The following is a 21914-nucleotide window of genomic DNA, read 5'->3' on the forward strand; positions in this document are numbered from 1 at the left end:
GGTATTGGGGTGAATGCTGGAAGATCAGAGAAGCAGAACAAGCCACAGCTTCCTCACCTCACCAATTCCTCAGCTGATCCTGTTTCCTCAGACTGGAAGCCTCTGAGTCCTCACCCAAATGGATCTCAGCTGAATGGCTGCTAAAAGCCTAAAAGCTTAACCAGCTCTAGTTCCTGGTCCTCACACCTTAAATATCTTTCTGCTTTTTGCCATCACTTCCTGGGATTAAAGGCATGAGTCACCATGCCTGGCTGTTTCCAGTGTGGCTTTAAACTCACAGAGATCCAAATGGATCTCTGCCTCCCAAGTGATAGGATTAAAGGCGTGTGTGCCACCATTTCCTGGCCTCTATATCTAGTGGCTGTTCTGTTCTCTGACCCCAGATAAGTTTATTAGGGTGCACAATATTTTGGGGAACACAATATCACCACAAAAAGAAGTTGGCCCTAGTGACATTTGGAGCTTGAGCATTCAGATTGCCCTTGATTTCTGCTTCCTGGTATGGGGTACAGACACCTTTTCCATGCTCAGTCTGGATGGTCCCGTGTCCTAGTAGCAATGGTGTGAGGGCACCTTCTGTAGGTTTGGAAACAACACGGCTTCAACAACACATATCAGCATGGGTGTGAAGTTTTCTTCCTCCCTCCACATCTTCCTCCTCTTCTTTGACAGGTCTCACTATGTTGTCCAGGCTGCTTTTGAACTCCCAAACTCTACTGATCCTCCTGCCTCAGGCTCCCTGGTGGCTGGATGGGTAATGAGGTTTTCAGAGGCACTTTCTCCAGTGTTGTTCAGGAGAACATACACATTACTCTCCCTTGTTTGCTGTAACATCCTTGCTTATCGCCTCTCTTCATTCCTCTTAGTTTACTGTAGTAGCATCCCTGTTAACCAGAGCAGCCAGCATTTAAGCATTCGTGGTGTTAGAATCTCCTGGAAGGCCTGCTAGACTACAGAGGGCTGGGTCTTAACCCTCGTGTTTAGACTCTGAGAAGTCCGAGTGGGCCTGCAAATGATTAAACCTGAGAGTCACCTGTGGTGCCTTTAATAATACTGATGCCCATGTTCACCCAAGAATAACTAAACAGGCAGTTGAGTGAGGTATGTATCCATTTCCTAGGCTGTTATAGCAGAGTATCCCAAACAAGGTGGCTGATATCAGTAGAATGCACTTTTCTACACGGTGAAGCCAGCAGTCTTAAATCACGGTGTTGGTGGGCTCATGAGCCCTCCCAGGCTTCAGGGAAGGCAGTGCTTCTAGCTTGTGACTGTGGCCACCACTCTTCGGCACTGTTTGATTTTGTAAACCTCTAACTCCTGTATGCACCCTCACATGGCCCTTCTGTCTACTCAATGCTAGGTCTCTGTGTCTTCTTTTCTTTCCATAAGGACACTGGATGGGATTTATTTCACCTTATTTCACTATGATCTCCTCTTTGCTTTTCAGTTTCAAATGCAACAGGCTAACATCATGTTCTGTGATGCCAGGTGGACGTGAACTTGGCCATGGTCAGAAAGGGAAAGTCTTCAAGCAGAGTCCTACCCCCGTACCCACCCCCCCATGGCAGGATTCCTGTGTTGCCCAGCTTCTATGAGGAATCTGGTACAGAATACTGAATGGTGAAGCCCAGTGTGCTCTGCTACCTCATAGTCTTCCCAGCAGACAGAGAGGCACACCCCCAACCCATCTTAAAAGCTTGTTAAAGCTAAGTGCAGATCCCAGGATTTTAAAGTGTTTATCTGTGAGTCTCATTCAGCCCTAAATTAAAGACCTTGTCCTCAAGCAACTGGAGATACTGAAGGTATTTCTTTGTAGGAAGACCCGATTTCTGTTCCCCGGGGCTTTTTATAGGGAACACACCTATAAAGAGTCCAGATTATATGCTACAGAAAGCTTTCAATGATAAGAAACAATGTTTTTGAACTTCCCATTATGAACTAGAAATAATATTTTCACTGAAACAAAAATGCTAAATTACGAAAGTACCTCCCTAGGGTTTTGAATGTAGTGGAGTACAAACGACTGTTTTCTGTGAATGAGGACCACAGAGGTGTCTCTTTAAGTGCCTGTGATGCAAAGCAGGAGGCAGGATGCCTGCTCTCTGTCTAGACTTGCGCTTGGAGAGGCTTTTATTCCTGAGGTCCAGGGCTGAGGGGGCACTCACAAGTGGACAACAGGGCCAAGCAGAACCTGGTCATAGATGGGCCCTGTGACCTAGATTGCAAGTCAGTCAGAATTTACCAAGTAACCGAGGTTCATTTTGGACAAGCTGGCTTCTCAGGCTCACGGCCAGAATTGTCCAATGGGTTTACTCTGGCTCTGATATGCTTATATTGGGTATTGAGGTGAGTGTTATTAGTGGGGTTCTGTGGCTGATCCGTGACCCCTGTAGTAGAACTTTATGTCGTGATATGTATACTCACCTGGGAATTAGGAGCCCTGGATTCTGGTCTTATCTCCACTGTAAATGACCTTGGAATTCCCTTGCAGTTTTTAATTGTGTCGACATATAAATTATTGGTGTAATCAGTAATATCTGATTTTGTGTGCCCCGTTTTGCAGTGTTCTTTTTAAGAAAACCAAAACAATAAAGCTGAGATCTGGTCACTCACTTAGACCGTTTTTGGAAGAACTTTTCCATTAGTGCAGTTCTGGTTTTGATAAACATTAGGGTAGGGAATTCTTTCTTACATAAATCAGGAATTATCATTAGTTAGCAAAATGCTAAGTGCTTTGGCAGCACTCAGGATGGTCTTGAGATCTCTCTAATTACACGCTCAACAATTGGACTAATTTCTAGTCCTCTATTGAAACTGGTGTCAGTGTCTGCTTTTCACCCTGGCAGTTCCTCAGCCCTCCTTCAAGTGTCTGCTCCGCTAATGAAGAGACTGAAATTGTCTGCCTATTTCTCTCTCTCTCTCTCTCTCTCTCTCTCTCTCTCTCTCTCTCTCTCTCTCTGTATGTACGTGTGTACGTGTGTATATGCACGCGTGCGTGTTGGCTATGTGCCTACGATTGTGGAGCAGAGAGGAGGACAATCTTAGGTGTTCTTCAGGCATTGTCTACCTCTTTTTTTTTTTTGGCGATGGGGTCTCTCACTGGCCAGAACTCTCCAAGTAGGCTATACTAGCTGGCCAGCAAGTCCGAGGGGTCCTCTTGTCTCTGCCTCCCCAGCACTGGGATTACAAGCATGTGCCCACTATGCCTGGCCTTCTTCTGTAGGTCTGGGGACAAACTTGGGTGGGTCCTCAGGCTAGCCAGACAAGTGTGGTGGTATTGTGTTCCCCAAAATATTGTGCACCCTAATAAACTTATCTGGGGTCAGAGAACAGAATAGCCACTAGATATAGAGGCCAGAAAATGGTGGCACACACTGCCTTTAATCCCAGCATTCCAGAGGCAGAGATCTGCCTGGATCTCTGTGAGTTCAAGGCCACACTGGAAGCAGCCAGGCATGGCAACATGATCCTTTAATCCCAGGAAGTGATGACAGAAACCAGAAAGGTATATAAAGCATGGAAACCAGGAACTAGAGCAGGTTAAGCTTTTAGGCTTTTGAGCAACACAGTTGAGCTGAGATCCATTTGGATGAGGACACAGAAGCTTCCAGTCTGAGGAAACGGAATCAGCTGAGGAACTGACAAGGTGAGGAAGCTGTGGCTTGTTCTGCTTCTCTGATCTTCCAGCATTCACCCCAATACCTGGCCCCAGGTTTGTTCTTATTAATAAGAACTTTTAAGATCTCTGCTACATCTGGTGCCCAAAGTTCGTGGTACAAATTTGCAAAAAAAGCTACTTGCCTGTGGCCTTGCAGGGCCCTGCTCGGACCCGAGCTACCCTCAGCCTGTTGTGGTGGTGCATGCTGGTAGGATTTACTGAAGGAGGCAGAGGCAGGAGGATCCCGAGTTTGAGGCTGGCCTAGGAGGCTTGCTAAGGAGAAGCTTCTGCCTGGGCCGAACCACAAACGGTGGTGGGACCATGGAGGCAGCAGCTGCTGCTTCGAGTTGCTGGCTCCTTCTCATCGTGTTGGTGACTGTAGTGATGCTGCTACCTGGGATGAAATGTTTACTGCTGCTTGTTCAGAGAAGAATTGTCAGGACCATTGTGTTACAGGAAAGCATTGGCAAAGGTCAGTTTGGAAAAGTTTGGTAAGACAAATGGGGAAAAATTGCTGTGAAGATTTTCTCTTCTAGGGAAGTTCATGGTTCTGAGAGACAGACATTTATCAGACTGTGATTGCTCCAAACCACAGAGGAGGCGCACACACACACACACACACACACACACACACACACACACACACACACCAAAAAAAATTCTACAGGGAACCATGACCACGCCTAACAGAGACTTTGAAATCTTCAAAAAGATGACAGGATCCCACAATGACGATTCCATATGGACTATGATAAAGCCATTAAGCTGATTAACACCACAGAAAGATGGACTTTGGACTACAAACTACTCAGGACAATTTCGAGATGGCTAGCTGAGATGATCCAGATTCATAGACTACTCAAGCAAGGACTTGAGACAAGCCCTGCACTTTCCCATTATGCAGAGACTGGACAAATGATACAGGACTTGACAGTTAACCCAAAATTTTTCTTTTCAGGATTTCCTAAAGATGTCTTCACCCCCAGAAAGCAGGAAGTAATTTTAAGAACACGATGCCCACATTCCCAAGAGGTGGGATTAGTGTTTTTTGGTTGTTTAATGAGTTATGGATATTATCATTGTTTATGATGGTTGGTTACAAGTTGTTAATGGTTAATGGTCAGGAAAAAAGCTGAATAAGGAGATTAGATTCAGAGTTTTTGTTAAAAAAAAAGAAAAAGATGAAAGAGTGTAGATATGAGGTAGATCATTGAATCTACTCTGAGAAAAAAGATGAAGAAATAATAGGATAAATGGGTAGATCATTGAATCTACTCTAAAAAGAAAAAGAGGAAGATATAAAATGACAAAAGGTAGATTATTGAATCTATTATGAAAAGAAAAAAGAGAGAATATGAATATGATAAGATAAAAAGGGAGATTATTTAATCAACTTTTAAAAAGGAACTACTTGTTTTACATAGGATAAGTAATGAAAATTTTTTGTCTGAATTTATCAGATGTTACTGGACTGGACATTGTTAATATAAATGGAGTTTTTCGCCTGAATCTGTCAAATGTTAATGGACTAGACATCATTAATGTAATTTTTGACTGTATATATTATATATACTTATTGGATATAGTTTTTCTTGTATTAGTTATAAGCTTTTTTAAATTTTAGACAAAAAAATGGGAAATGTGGTGGTATTGTGTTCCCCAAAATATTGTGCACCCTAATAAACTTATCTGGGGTCAGAGAACAGAACAGCCACAATATTAAACATAGAGGTTAGGCAGTGGTAGCACACACCTTTAATCCTAGCATTCCAGAGGCAGAGATCTGCCTGGATCTCTGTGAGTTCAAGGCCACACTGGAAGCAGCCAGGCATGGTAACATGAGCCTTTAATCCCAGGAAGTAATGACAGAAACCAGAAAGGTATATAAGGCGTAATGACCAGGAACTAGGCCTGGTTAAGCTTTTAGGCTTTTGAGCAACACAGTTGAGCTGAGATCCATTTGGATGAGGACACGGAAGCTTCCAGTCTGAGGAAACGGGATCAGCTGAGGAACTGGCAAGGTGAGGAAGCTTTGGCTTGTTCTGCTTCTCTGATCTTCCAGCATTCACCCCAATACCTGGCTCCAGGTTTGTTCTTATTAATAAGAACTTTTAAGATCCCTGCTACAGACAAGTACTTTGCAGACCGAGTTATCTCCCGAGCCTTCAGCTGCTCATCTCTGAATAGACACACTTAGCTTCGAAGCCAGAAGTCCTGCCTTAGGTTTCACACTTCCAGCTATAAAGACACATTATGGGAAAAGTCAAACCCAATCTAGTCAAACCCAGAAGTGCTGGGGTTACAACAGGAGGCCCAGGCAGAGCTATCAGTCAAAGGTAGCCTTGTGCTGGCCGCTGCTTTCCTTTTCTCAGTCTGCATCTGGAAAGAGGTGCTTCCTGACTGCCCTGCCTTCCTTGGTTCCCTGCTCTTCTCTGAAGATCTCTGTTCAGCATGAGTGAGGTGCACAGATACCTGAGGTCTAAGTCGGTGGAGGGAAAAAGTTTAGAGAGTGATTTCTTAACTGAGAGGAAACTCGCGTTTATGGAGAATTAGTAGATGACAAGGAATTCAATGTTAGTTCTTTTAATGCTCATTATTGCCCCTGGTTACAGATGAGCTAGCAAGAGGCCGAGTCTAAGATGACCCAGGCATAGAGATTTCATTCGTCTGTTTGAAACATTTCTTTGAATGGCTCCCAGTTTTATACACTGTTTTCCTTTGATACTCAGTCTTGCCCAGCGCTCCAGATTGGGTGCACGGCATCGCAAACTACAGGCAAGAGCTCTACCACAAAGCTAATACCCAGGGCAAAATACTTTAAATGATTGGTAACATACATCACATAAAACTCACTATCCTAACTATTTTAAACATGTAGATCAGTAAGCATATTCCCACTCGTGTGCAGCCACAGGGTTCTGTCTCCAGATTGTGTGTCCTTACACACTCAAACTCTCTATCTTTTGCATAGCATCTGCCAGTTTCCCTTGGTACTACTGTTGTATGTATCTTTACGACTCTGACTACTGTAAGTACCATGTATAAGAGAAACCATACGACATTTGTCATTGTGTGTCTGGCTTATTTAGTTTGTGGTGCTGGGAATTAAATCCAGACCTTAAACATGCTAGATACGCCCTCCATGGCTGAGTTATAGCCCAGCCTACTGTTTAACTAAGTTTAATGTCCTCAAGACTTATCCTGGTTGTATGAAGTGTCAGAGCATCATTTGTTTTTGAGCATGAACAGTTTTTTTATTTTGATATTATAATACAATTACATTTCCTCCTTCCCTTCCTCCCTCCAAACCCTCCTACATACTCCTCCGTGTTCTCTCCAAATTCATGGCCCCTTTCCACTAATTGTTCCTGCATGCGTATACATAGGTCCCTAAATGTAACCTACTAACTGTATTTCATTATACATAGAACCACATTTTGTTCATTCATTAATATATTGATGGACATTTGGGTTTCTACCTTTTGGCTGCTATGAACATGAACACAGACATCTGTTCAGGTCCCTACTTTCAATTCTTTGGAGTTATATATCCAGAAGTATACACTGTGGATCATTACAGTTTCACTGAAATTTTTAGACTTGTGTGTGTGTGTGTGTGTGTGTGTGTGTGTGTGTGTGTGTGTGTGTGCACTTGTGCCATGGCATGGATATAGAGATCATAGAACAACTTTGGTGGGGTAGATTCTTTTCATCCACTTTCATACGGGTTCCAGGGATTAAATTTAACTCACCAGGCTTGGGCAGCAACTGTTTGTACTTGCAGATCCATCTCCCTGTCCCAGAATGTTTGGTTTTTAAGTGAGTTCGCTGATACATTTACACACGTTCCTTCTTTGTGTTCCTTAGCAAAGCACACAGGGGAGATCAAAAACAGATTTTGTTGACCAGACAATTGTTCTTTGGCAATTTCAGTGAATTCTGTTTACTCTTCCCTCCACCCTCCCTTTAAAAAGCGTGTTTCCAACCCATGCATCTAATGCCCCCATTCCTCCCGTGCCGTCACCCATCTCTCAGGCTCCTAAGTCTGAGATCACCACACCACCTTGGCCTGGTTGCCGCTCCATTCCCACATCTAGTCTGCCATAGACCATTGTTTTTTTCCTCAGAGTTCCGGCTCCTCTCTTAGCTCTCTCATGAGCTCTGTGTGGCTCCGGTCACAGCAGATCACCTCAAGAGCTCTTGGATGTAGTTCATTCTTCGAGATTGTCCCCCCAACAACTTTCCAACATTATTGTCGGAACAATTTCCCTAAACCACTAACTAAAAAAATACTTCTAGAGTTTTCATATGAGTGTATATTGTAAGATGAGCACAGCTCGGCCTGTTTACCTTCCTGCTTCTTGTCCCTCTCAATTCCTGCTAGTCCTGTCTGTTGCCATAGACATTTTACTTCTGTGTCCATGTCTATGTGTATGTGTGCATGTGCACATGCGTGTGTACCTGTGTGTGATTTTATGTATCTGTTTAAAATCTAGGAGTCACAAAGGAGAGCAAACTTGTCTTTCTGAGACATATTCACTGAATCTGATTACCTCTAGTTGCATCCATTTTTCTTCACACAACATATCTTCATTCTTCTTAAAGGCTGAAAATTTTCCTCTGTAAAATACCAGTTCTATTGAGTAACTTTCAAGCATACACAGTGTCTTTAGTTCAGGGCTCTTGCCTGCCTTCAAAGGTAGTAGCCTCCTTGATTCTCTCACACAGAGGCACCATTATTTTATGTTTATTTCTTGCATTTTTCTTTATTTCCAGAGATTCCAACCTTTCCCAAGAAGATCTCTGCCGTTGGTGTTCACTCACCTAGTTCCCAGGAAAAACCATTTCCCATCATGCTCCACAACAGTAGATGGTCTTCGTGTATTAGTTTTGCTTCCTCCATCCACATACTCAGTTCTTGAGGAGGGGGGGGGTTTGGGGGGCTCTTCTGCAGTTTCTAAGACTCCTATAACTCTGGGAAGTTACCAGAGGGGGTGATTCATGAAAAAAGACAGAGTAACTTGAGTCTACAAATTTCAAAATGTGGAAAAAGAATTTTATCAGAGCCCTTAGGAAGAAACCGCTTTACACCAAGGAAGAAAGCACTCATGGTGTTTTGTCAACTACCAGAACAGCAAGCGCACAGCCATTTAAAACAGTTCCTTATGCATCTTTTACACGGTGGTGAGCGAACTCGGGCCAGTGAATTTTTAAGGTGAAATGCTACCCAGGTGTGTCTGTTTCTCATCTTAGGTAATTCTCAAAATATGTGAAGCATTCTGCAAATGCGCCTGCGCTTCTGAGGGTCCAGTAGATGTCTGCATCGAAACGCAGCACTCCACGATGCAGGATGCGCTCTTGCTCTCGCTTAGTTTGGGAGCTCTTTTCAGAGTAAGCTTTAGGAAAGCGTTTTTAGTCAGGTTAATCAACAGAAAATGGCCCCTTGAGCAGAGTTTAGGAAGGACAGTTTCACACCTTTTAATAGTTTCATAAATGGATAATTTGACAGGAGGTTGGGAATGCAAATCACTCTGCTGTAGGCAGTTGGGACATGCAGAAATTGAGCTCCAGGATCAGGCACGGCTGGCAACTGGTTAGGATGTGGGGGTTAGAACTGCAGCATTGATGGATGTGTGTTTAAAGACAAGGAAGGTCAGATCAATGGAAGCTACAGGAATGGGAACTGTAGGGAGGGGAGGGGAGGGGAGGGGAGAAGAGAGGGGAAGGGAGGAGAGGAGAGATTTATTGGAGAAATACTGTTATGTCGTTGGAGGTCACAGAGATATTGTGAAATTTTATAACTATGTATATTAACTAGAGGCAGCTAATATTAATTAGAGTTATAATATATATTTAGAAATATGTATATTAATACTTATTAAACATAAATTATTCTATTTAAGTAATAAATTAATTGTTTGTTAAATAATAAATACATTAAAGTATGCAGCCAAATAAGCTCACTTCCATCTCCTATTCATACACATGGTGTTAGGTAGCGTTTCAACAAACACATCCCAAGGTTGACACCAGTGTGAGCAAGTGCATCCTATACCCTGTTCTTTTCGTTTTCACTGTCAGTTGATTCCCACATTCAGGACTTGGATTTAGAGCTAGAGTCTTTTAATTCCAGCGAGTATCATGCATTTAAGAGTCATACCGACGAGTATTTGTGAATTCCTGCTACTGAAGCACCATGCGGCCACTACTGCCCTTATAAAAATTAAAACATAAGAATGCCAGCCGTTGTACCAATATTTAATTAGCAGGGCCACAGCACTGTCAGCACATGGACGCCCTGAATAAACTATTGTTGTGGCTTCACTGACAGACAGCTTGTCAGGAAATGATCAGGATTGGCCCTGATTTCGGGCTAATTTCATGGATGTTTTCCAGTTTCCGTGATCTTCCTTTCCCATTTTCCAAACAAAAGTGCTTCTGAAAATTTCTGTTTAACATCTTTCACTTTGAATAAAGAGAACACAAAACATTCCCCTCGCAGCTGGTATTGGTGAAATTACTTCTCTGGAGGGACCAGCAGATGAGAGGGCTTGTTAGGGAGGCACCAGGCAGAAGGTTTCATTCTGTATCAAAACCTACACTGAGACCTGCAACCTGAGCTCTGTCCCTCACCGCCCTTTCCACCTCCACACACACACACACACACACACACACACACACACACACACACATACACACACACGCGCTATCTAAATGAACACAGATGGCTGGCACACAGTCTAGGCATCGAGGAGAACAGCCGCAGGCCTCTCTGGTTGCTGTCCTTTCATTCCATAAATAGAACGGCTTCGAGATGCCGCTGTCTCTTAATCTAAGGTCAGTCTGGAGTGGCCATTTAGCCACTTCCTGTTGGGACATACAGAAGAAGCATCAGAGAGATACACAGACCTGAATTAAACATTTCCTTAGCTGACAAGTTTACTGTTGTATTTAATGGAAGCCACACTATGATAAAAATCCACATTAAGTCATAACGGACAGCTTTGTTTGTTTGTTTGTTTGTTTCTCTGCAGAGCTGACCAGAATTATCTGATCTATTTGCTTCTCTGGGTGGAATAAATTAATTTAAATGTAATATAAAAGAGATAAAACCAAATTTCACAAATGTTGAAAACTAACTGAAACCTTTAGACCCTGATTCCAATCAAACAGAACATATGTCTCCCCATATTTATTTTTATATAAAACATGCAAACAATTACCTGGATTTGGAGGGCATAATTATGGAGAGGTTGATATCTAAAAGCTTATTATTGATTTATAGACTTCTTTAGTTTAATAGAAGACAGATTTAGGAATAGGAAATAATATGGTTTTTTGCAGGAACAATAAATGTCTCAGTGGGGAAATGTAAGATTTAGGAATAATTTTATACACACACACACACACACACACACACACACACACATACCCCATAATTTGTGGATCTAGGAAATATTTCTCATTTGAACAACTCCTATGCAAGCAAAATGTCTTCCCACCTTGCACTACATATATATGCCTCAAAATGTAGTGATTAAATTCCAAGAGTAATTTTTGATAACCCTTAGTTCCTTGGTTTCCCAATCATGGATTTCCATTTCTCTGTCTGAAGAAAAAAATTACTGTATTTATTTAAGCAAAATGTTTGGTGTATTTCACACTCACTATTCATGTGTACGTGGGTTTTCTGTGTCTTTCACAGACACATGCCCCCTACAAGCTCATTAAGTATTGAACAATGTGATCACACTTCATATAAACATGTAGATGTACAAAAAATTAAACCTTGCTTGGACCAGCTTTCTCTGAGTCAGCTTCATACGCATATGAAATTATCCATGCAATGTCACCACAAAAGAGAACTCGTAACTTTCCACGTTCAGGGAATTGTATGGTATTAATATTCAGAGTAAAACAATAACAACAACAAAAATCAGATTTTCTTCTTTTAGGAAAACTTTTAATTGACTAAGTCATTCACAAAAGACATAATTGTATCTTATCTAGGATTTTAAATTATATAAAAGCTTCCAAATTCATGGCTGTTACACAAAATTGGCCCAGTGCCAAGAATCCAAAAGCTAAATGTTTTCAGAAGGGAAAAACAAAAAGAAAAAGCTAACATAGCGCATGTCTAGAGTGGTGAATGTATTTAATAACATTCTGTAACTACACGTGAGCCTGTATGTTCTGTGATATATTACATTTGTTATTCCTTTAAATTCGACTGCAGATGTGTAATATTTTGTGCCTAAAACTGGCTTTTGGAAATAATAGCTGAAGGCTTCACCTTCTGACAAGGACGGAGCAGCAAAGACTGGGTCTGCTCTCCCACCTTGAGCAGCTAGACGGCTGTCATTTCCTGAGAGAAGGGAAGGAAAGAAAGTGAATCCTGTGATTACAGCAGCTTAATGACTGCAGAGTCTCAGGGCTGGGTGTGTAGAGGAGCAGCCTAGCATTGTGGTCCAGCTGAGACAGACAGAATTGCTGTTCATGGAGGCCAAGACACTTAGAATTTGATGGACAGACTTTTGGAAAGAAAGCTTTACTGGCAGAGAAAGAGAGGAGGTGGGGAAGAGACAAAGAGAGACAGAGACACACCGAGAGACAGAGAGAGAGACAGACAGAGAGAGACAGAGAGACAGAGACACACCAAGAGATAGGCAGAGACAGGAAGCAAGGAAAAGATGGGAAGTGAGAGAGAAGAGGAAAGAGAAAAGGCATGAGACAAGATAGAGTGATGTTCTTCATAAATGCTGAATGTAATCTAAATAAATATCTAACCCCTTCCCATTTATTTCTGTATCAGGTATGTTGTTAACTGTTACCTGTGTTTAAAGGGCACTATTATGAAGAAGTGGGTATCTAGAAAGTTGGAGATTGGAGGGGGCTCCCATGAGTTTCTTAGCTGAGAACTGATTTCCATACACATGAGAGTAAATGACGGGTGTTTGTGGGAAAGGACCACCGGAAAGAATTAGTGAGACAAATGGGAGGAAACATCCCGAATTCCTACCAGCCACAGTGGAAAAACTCAGCACAAGAGACTTTAGGCAAATCCGCAACAAAGACAGACTAAGTTAGCTACAGCACAAAGCCCCTCTGAATGCACCCATACATTGTCGAAAAGCAAGCTTCAGAGTGTCCAAGTGTATTCCAGGTAACTCCAATGTGTGGCAAATAAGAATCCAACACCAATAAAAGGAAATTCACAATACCCAGCAACTAATTACCAAGTTTCTAATGTAAAAAAATAGAATGTGTCTATTAGTCTGCTTCTGTTGCTATGTCTAAATGTTTGGAGGTGTGTATTTTATTTAAGTCATAGTTTTGAAGCTGAATATCCATGAACAAGAAGTCCCATTGGCCTAGTTTCTGGTGATGGCTCTTTTGTTATATTTCAACATGGCAATGACCTCAGTCCTGCTCTGGACAAATCACAGGCAGGGGTACAAGCTGCTGATGGGCAGAGCATTTTTGTTCATTTTATTAGAACTAACTGGGGTCTTGCAAGAATCATATTGCTCCATTCTGAGGGCAAGACTCCAAATGCCTTACATAGCTTCCATTTGGTCCCGCCTCTGAAACTGTCTCCAAAGGAGAATCAAGCTTCTAGCAACTCAACTGAATTGGGGAATACTTCAAACTACATCTAACCCATACCACCAAGTACGCCAAAGGACAATACAATGTGACTCAGAGGTAAGAGAATATCGGCTAGTAGAAAGAGAACAGGAAGCGACAGAGAAGACAGAATTAACAAAGACTGTGGACAACTATGATATTCTTCACATGTTCAGAGATGTAGCGGAGCGTGTGAGCACGGCGAAGAAAGACCCGTAAAGACTCAAACAGAACTCCTAGAGACAAAAAGGACACCTAAGGCAAAGAATGATAGCTAAAGCTCAATGAGTAATTTCAAGGTGCCAGGTGCTGGACTAAGTGCTTCTGTGCTGCCCGTCAATGAACTCACATGGCTTTCCCATAAAGCCTCCTTCACAGGCAATAAGACGTGGAGGAAGAATGAATAATTGAACAAAATAGAGCTGGAACTTGAAACCAAGTAGTCTGCCTTCAAGGCTCAAGCTTTTAAGCGACATTCCATACTGCTTATACTTCTGTTTGCAATAAAATATAAGTCAGGTTAAAGAATGAGCCTCATCTGAGGATGCTTTCTGGGATTTTTAAAGGATCTCGTAAAAATTGACAGTCAGTGCGAGTGTGCGCTGTGCGTGTAGTGTGCAGTCTAGATGTAGATATGTGGGAGATCGGATAGATTTTCTAAGATTGTTGTGAGGGTTGAGATGAAGAATGATTGAACTTATTTATATCCTGCTGTTCTCTCAGAAAGCCATGATGGAGATGAATTGAAGGGAAGTTGCAGCTTAATGGTGAAAAGAAATGATGGAGATTGTTGCGTCCTTTCCTGCCACTAAAGTGTTCCATATCTTCTATTTCAAGTGTGCAATAATAAGAATGACATTAATTGGGCAAAGTTACTGATCGTCATGTGTCATGCCTGGTGCTAGAACACATGTATTAGCACATTTAATTCTTACAATGACCCTTGGAGGTAGCTTCTACTCTCTGTAGAGTTGAGCAGAGGAAGTTCATGCCTGAAGTTACATGAACAAAGCTCATACAAAAATACTTCTTACATGGCATTCTCATGGCAAATGAGTTTAATAATATTTTCCCTCCCATTGTAAGATTTGCATACATTTGTTTTGATGTTTTTCCAATGTATGAATTTGCAAGAAAATTATTTAATAAAATGGTCTTAACCGCAATGTCTGAAATGTATGAAAGGGAATGATGTAGTAATCATAGTTATTCTGAAGAGTGCCTCGGCTTCTGTTTATGCTAAGATGAAAATGTTTCACCTCCATAATTCCCAGAGCACATAATTACGTTAAAGACAGTCTTCCTAAGTAGCCCGTACACTTACTATCTTTAAACAAAGACTTGTAGACAACGAGACCTGTTTGAGCTTTTCATTCCTTGCAAAGAAGAGGGAAAGTCCAGTTGAGTGGCCATGTCACTTACAGACCAAATAGATCCATGCTCTACTACCCCACCCCTCAGCAATAAGAGCTGCCACCCACTCACACAGAGTGAGGAGCCTTGTGCTGGGTGCCACTTGGCTGAATGTGACTCATGGTAGGAGGGAACTGTGTGAGAAGTTCTCACACAGGTTGAATGAGTCAAGTCAATTCTCTTTCAGTAAGCATTTACTAAATGGGCAGTTGGGCACCTTTGCAGTTAAAGATGGAACTGCAAAGTTCCAAATGCCATCCTTGCTGTCTAAGCCAGGTGCCTATTAGCAAATAAACATACAAGGCTATTATGCCTATTTAGTTCCAATGCCACACTGGAAGAATTAGTTATACGAGTAGCCACCAGGCGTGGAGAACAAAGGCATTTCTGACCTGACTGCTTGTTACATTTACTTGTCAGCTATATACACTGCTGTTGAATCTGACAATTTTGGTTTCACAGGCTTGAAAAAGCTGCCTGAAGATAGAGAGCCACTATAGATCAAGTAGAATTAAAAACAAAGGAGAAATTGCCACTGAGCATCACCATTAAGACACAAGGACATTTTCAATGATGAATAAGTACTAAGTAATCTTTTGTCTTTAAAGGTGTTTAAACCAAGTAATTTTGACTTTGTGAAAGAGAATGTATCCCACTTTTCCTGTGCCACAGAAACCTTGTTAGACAGAGCCCTTTGCAAACAGAAATCTGAAAGCCGCTTCTCAGTATACGTTTTAGTATCTGTGGTAAACAACAGATTAAGAATGGAGAGGCATCAATTGGATTCCCGGAGCTCATCCTGATGCCTGGCAGTGGATCTCTGTATCTGCCTCCATCTGTTACTGGACAAAGGCTCTATGATGACAGCTAGGTTATTTTCTAGACCGGTTATCAGAGTAGACCAGTCGAGGCACCCTCTGGACCACTGCCAGCAGACCAAGGTGGGGTCATCCTTGTGGATTCCTGAGAGCCTCCCCAGCACCCTGCCTCTTCCTATTCCCATGATGTCCTCATCTATCATGGTATCTTCCTCCTGCCCTCCCACTCAGTCCCTGTTCCAGCTCGACCCTCCCATTTCCCTATGTTCTCATCCCACACTCCTCGCCTTCTGCCACCCCCCCACACCCAGTCCACTCATGTAGATCTCATCCAATTCTCCTTCGCAGGGTCATCCATGTGTCCCTCCTAGGGTCTTTCCCTGTTAGCTAGCCTCTCTGGAGTTGGGAGAGAGAGGAGGGATTCTGCAGGTGAGGGACGTCGAGATCATGATGGGAGGACGTGCAGAGGTGACTATCCACCATGAACTGTGGACTGGTGGCTGTGGACCCCCCATGGGACTGGACTAGGCCCTGTGGATACGGAAGACAGTTGTTTGTCTGGAACTGTTTGGGGGGCACCCAGGCAGGGGGATCGGGATCTGTCCCTGGTCTATGGGCAGGCTTCTGGAATCCGGTGCCTACGGTGTGATGCCTTACACAGCCTTTGTGCAGTGGGAAGGAGCTTGGACCTGCCTAGGCTCAGTGTGCTGGGCTCTGCTGACTCCCCATGGGAGACCTCGATTTGGGGGATGTGGGGATATGGGGTGGCTCGGGAAAGAGGGCTGTGGGGTGGGAGGAGGGAGGAGGGGGGATCTGTGGATGGTGTGTGGAGTGAGTAGAAAATTTCTTAATAATGAAAGAAAAAAAAAAAAAAAGAACGGAGAGGCAGTGGCCAGGATTGAAGGATGCAGTGTTTGCAACAGGGACTCTGGGCCTGCTGGTCAGGCTTCTGTCTCTTTGGTGAGTTATGCCATCAAAGCAGGTAGTTCTCATTGTTAGTTGAGTCTTCTTTGAATATGAAGAGTTGCAACATGCTGTAATGCTTTGGTTTAATGATATATTATTTGTGGGGTTATTTTATGATGCTAAAAAGATAGGTAAATGCACCTCTTCAACGTCAATTCCAAATTATTAAGTCTATATAGAGTTCCCTTGCTGTGGTTATGCTGTAATTTGCATAGAAAACTACTTTGAGAATCAAATGAAGGAGATGGCTCCCCCCAAATTGCATATATGCACACCTACACAAATACCTTACATTTATTCCAGGGGGAACCCTGAGAACCATAAACAGATCCAAGAATAGACACATCTACTTTAGTGTACTAAGAGACTTGAGTATAAACGGTTACTGATCCAAGGCACCCACACTCCCTTACACTGCCTTTAGTTTCTCTGTGATATCCAGGAAGTCCTGGGTTATTACCCTTGCAGCAGTCTTCTCTCACATTCCCTAATTCATGGTCCTAGACTGAAGGTTAGAGATTCCTCTTGGCTCATTTTCATGCCCAGCTCCTTGTCAGGTCTGGACTGCATTGGGCTGTGATCCTGAAATTCCACCGAACTCTTATCGTATTTTCCTCGGGGTCCCTCTTCTTCATCCACTTGCCAAAGGTTTCTATTCAACTTCAACTGGAGACGCAGAACAGCATCCTTCCTCGTATTATGAAATCCCGAAGAATCAAGATGTCACCATCTGTTGACCTTTACAGATTGCTGCTGCCCAAGGACTATTGGCATGGTGCTTCTACTGTGAGACCAGACTTCTCGAATCTCATTGCAAATCAGAGCAACACTGTGGGTATTCTGAGTTTAAGTAGGGGTCATGAAAGAGCTTCTATGTCCTTTTTGGTCCTGACCCACTGCTCTCTCCATTCTGCCTTATGTCTACATTGTCTCACAATGTCTGAAAGATAGAATAACACCTAGAGCTGATGTTAGGTCTTCCTCTATTTATGGAAAGAAACGGCTAAGGCAGGTGTTAAAATGTTTACTGACTGGTCATTTGGTAATGTTAATTTCTAGTCAGCAGGGATGCAATCAAAGCAACATTTGGCTAGCCACCTTCAACTCACTGATTCAAAACAGCTTTGTATAGAACTTTCATAGAAAGAATTATTTTTTAAGGTTAACTATTAGTTTGTAGTGGGTAAACATTATTCTACACAGTCCTTGTATCCAACGATGGTAACTATAGTCTCTGCTGTTAGAGAAGATTAAAAACCATCCAAATGTGGTAGATATTGAGCACACCAAGCTATTTTAATTAGGATTTATTAGATGTTTGGTAAGTACATAGCAAATACTCAATAAATGTGAATTATTATTATTATCCTTATCATTACCATGTGTACCAAACACACTAAAAGCTTTACTTAATCCTCTGAAACCCTCTCTGAGGCAAGGAGTATTATCTTCAGTTTTACATCAGCTTAGAGAGGTTGAATAATTTACTCAGAGCCACTGGTAAGCCATGCATGATGCAAAAAAAAAAAAATCACTGATTTCAGGGCCAGTGCTCTGTAAGTCACTGTGCACTATTGCATGTTGCCGTGAAATAGCCTCTCAAAATACACACATGCTTTAAAACAAGGCGATTGTTCACTGTCTATGTTCCAAAGGCAATGGTTTGGAACAATAATTAAGACGACAGATCCTGGAATGAAACATCCTAGGTTTGAGCCCAGGGACTACCACTCATAAGCCATATGACTTAAGTTCTCTTGGTATCAGTTTACCATTTAAGAAGTGGATTGTGATAATCTTCTCACTGGGTTGTTATGAGAATTAGCATGTACAAGAGATGGCCTGGTATGCGTAAGTGCTCAGCAAACACATGTTACTTGAGTTGTATCAGCCCTATGCTCTCTGCTCCTTTAGGAAAGAATAAACTCCAGGTTAGCAGAAATGTTCTCCAGCTGATGATTTCATGCTCAAATTCATGGTTATACTGTGGTCACTCAACATATGCTTGAGTTCCTCCTATGTGTAAGGCATGTGCTCAGCTGTGGCCATCTTGTTCTGGGGTAGGGGCCAAGTGAATGTAGACTAACTGCATGACTTCAGCACAAGAGGCATGCTTTACTGAGTGGCTCATTCTGATGTAGGCCTGGGAATGGCTTCTATTGCTCACTCTGTCCTGAGTCCTCCCATAGTTTAAGACCCAGCAACAAGAGCCCCTTATCAATGCATTGCTGAGGCCTTCTAACCCCAAGCATTGCCCAAATGCTGAGTAAAACAAGCCTGCACAGTCAGGAATAGAATATGCTGGACATTATTTCTGTACTGGCAGCATGATTTTTATCTTTAGATAAGAAGGGCCTCTAAAATGGCTGTTATCAGACCACTTGCTAGAGACATGCCTACGGAGTGAAACTTTAAACTCTTCCATGTCCAGTACAACCTCCCATGACCAACAAAGTGACATGCTGTCCCAACGGGTAGTTACCGCCATGCTTGAATACTCAGCAGTTAGAACTCTATATCCATTTGAACGTGATAGCACAGACGACATTAGAAACCCATTCTCTCTTCTGAAAGTTCTTCTTGTTGGTTGCCAGAATCACTCCCACTTGCTCAGTAGGCGAAGAGCACTGCTTACTGCTTGCAAGAGAAAAACGGTCCAGGGAAACACACCATGGCTGTTTTTATCTTGAAGACTGAGTGTTATGGATTGTGCAACTCACTGAGACAGATACATCCTTGAGATGGGCCAGCCAAAGTAAATATCCAATGAAGTTTCTATTTCATCTTTTAGACGTCTGGTGTGCTGAAATAACACAATGTTTCCTAAACTCCTCTTAGTCTCATTTTTCAGCATCAGAGGGAACATTACTGACCAGGGCCTTCATGATGAATTAGAAAATTCCAATGCCAGTGGATATTCTTTTTTTTTTTTTTTTGGTTTTTCGAGACAGGGTTTCTCTGTGTAGCTTTGCGCCTTTCCTGAGACTCACTTGGTAGTCCAGGCTGGCCTCGAACTAACAGAGATCCGCCTGGCTCTGCCTCCTGAGTGCTGGGATTAAAGGCGTGCGCCACCACCGCCCGGCTGCCAGTGGATATTCTACACCAAGTATGCTTCCATTAGAATTCCCTGAACTGAAAACCACTGCTAAGGTGTGCAGACCCCAGGTTCACTAGAACTGTTTCTTTAGCCAGAAGAGTAAGAAGGTCAAGGCTACAAGTGCATCCCAGACACTGTGGGGACTATCCACCCAGACACTGTGGGGACTATCCACCCAGACACTGTGGGTGCTATCCACCCAGACACTGTGGGGACTATCCACCCAGACACTGTGGGTGCTATCCACCCAGACACTGTGGGTGCTATCCACCCAGACACTGTGGGAACTATCCACCCAGACACTGTGGGTGCTATCCACCTAGACACTGTGGGTACTATCCACCCAGACACTGTAGGTACTACCCACCCAGACACTGTGGGGACTATCCACCCAGACACTGTGGGGACTATCCACCCAGACACTGTGGGGACTATCCACCCAGACACTGTGGGAACTATCCATCCAGACACTGTGGGTGCTATCCACCCAGACACTGTGGGGACTATCCACCCAGACACTGTGGGTACTATCCACCCAGACACTGTGGGTACTATCCACCCAGACACTGTGGGTACTATCCACCCAGACACTGTGGGAACTATCCACCCAGACACTGTGGGAACTATCCACCCAGACACTGTGGGACTATCCACCCAGACACTGTGGGGACTATCCATCAAGACACTGTGGGTGCTATCCACCCAGACACTGTGGGGACTATCCACCCAGACACTGTGGGGACTATCCACCCAGACGCTGTGGGGACTATCCACCCAGACACTGTGGGGACTATCCACCCAGACGCTGTGGGTACTATCCACCCAGACGCTGTGGGGACTATCCACCCAGACACTGTGGGGACTATCCACCCAGACACTGTGGGTGCTATCCACCCAGACACTGTGGGGACTATCCACCCAGACACTGTGGGGACTATCCACCCAGACACTGTGGGTGCTATCCACCCAGACACTGTGGGACTATCCACCCAGACACTGTGGGTACTATCCATCAAGACACTGTGGGTGCTATCCATCAAGACACTGTGGGTGCTATCCATCAAGACACTGTGGGGACTATCCACCCAGACACTGTGGGTGCTATCCACCCAGACACTGTGGGTGCTATCCACCCAGACACTGTGGGAACTGTCCACCCAGACACTGTGGGGACTATCCACCCAGACACTGTGGGGACTATCCATCAAGACACTGTGGGTGCTATCCACCCAGACACTGTGGGTGCTATCCACCCAGACACTGTGGGGACTATCCACCCAGACACTGTGGGGACTATCCACCCAGACACTGTGGGTGCTATCCACCCAGACACTGTGGGTGCTATCCACCCAGACACTGTGGGTGCTATCCACCCAGACACTGTGGGGACTATCCATCAAGACACTGTGGGTGCTATCCACCCAGACACTGTGGGTGCTATCCACCCAGACACTGTGGGTGCTATCCACCCAGACACTGTGGGGACTATCCACCCAGACACTGTGGGGACTATCCACCCAGACACTGTGGGTGCTATCCACCCAGACACTGTGGGGACTATCCACCCAGACACTGTGGGTGCTATCCATCAAGACACTGTGGGTGCTATCCACCCAGACACTGTGGGTACTATCCACCCAGACACTGTGGGTGCTATCCACCCAGACACTGTGGGTGCTATGTTATCCACCCAGACATTGTGGGTGCTATCCACCCAGACACTGTGGGTGCTATCCACCCAGATACCATGGATGCTATCCATTCAGACACTGTGGGTACTATGCAATCCACTCAGACACTGTGGGTACTATCCATCCAGACACTGTGATGCTGTCCAAGTATCAGATTTACAGTGGCCCTGCACTGCCCACAACTGCTCACTTCCTGTTGGTTTTCCTTGGAACCCACTAGTACATGCTCTCAGTTTTCCTCATTTTCCCCTTACAGCAGGAGTTTTTCAAAGTTCCATGGAAAGGGAATTCCTTTTATGGCTTTGTTGGAGCCATGAACATTGTCCTCAGGAATACACACATACAAAGGCTGAATACAACCTTTGGGAATGTGAAGATTTTCTGAAGTCAGTGTTGGCAACCTCTGAAATCCAATCATCACAAGTGTGCTGTTGGGATAGGTGCAGGTCCTGGGATTTATTTTAATGGCTTTCACATCCCATGCTTTTCTAAACTGACTCATTTTCTTCTTGAATCTGCAACTCCCATCTTCAAAGACTACAAGAAGAGCCTCTGCACAGAGCTTGCTATCTGGATTTCACCTAGGTCCCTCATCTTCTTTTCCATGGAACATTTTAACCTCGTACGACAGGAGAGTGGTCTAA

At 43.6% G+C, this 21914-nt stretch overlaps 1 long non-coding RNA gene across 1 annotated transcript; it reads left to right on the forward strand.

The window, feature by feature from the left end:
- The first annotated feature begins 2235 nt into the window (after positions 1–2235).
- Positions 2236–15383, forward strand: LOC131905673 (uncharacterized). The gene is made up of 3 exons (XR_009378010.1): positions 2236–2346; positions 4617–4690; positions 15161–15383. It is a non-coding gene; the product is annotated as an uncharacterized LOC131905673 (long non-coding RNA).
- Positions 15384–21914: the final 6531 nt, after the last annotated feature.

The sequence above is a fragment of the Peromyscus eremicus genome, chromosome 3 (genome assembly GCF_949786415.1).
Source record: "Peromyscus eremicus chromosome 3, PerEre_H2_v1, whole genome shotgun sequence".
In the NCBI taxonomy this organism is placed as follows: domain Eukaryota; kingdom Metazoa; phylum Chordata; class Mammalia; order Rodentia; family Cricetidae; genus Peromyscus; species Peromyscus eremicus.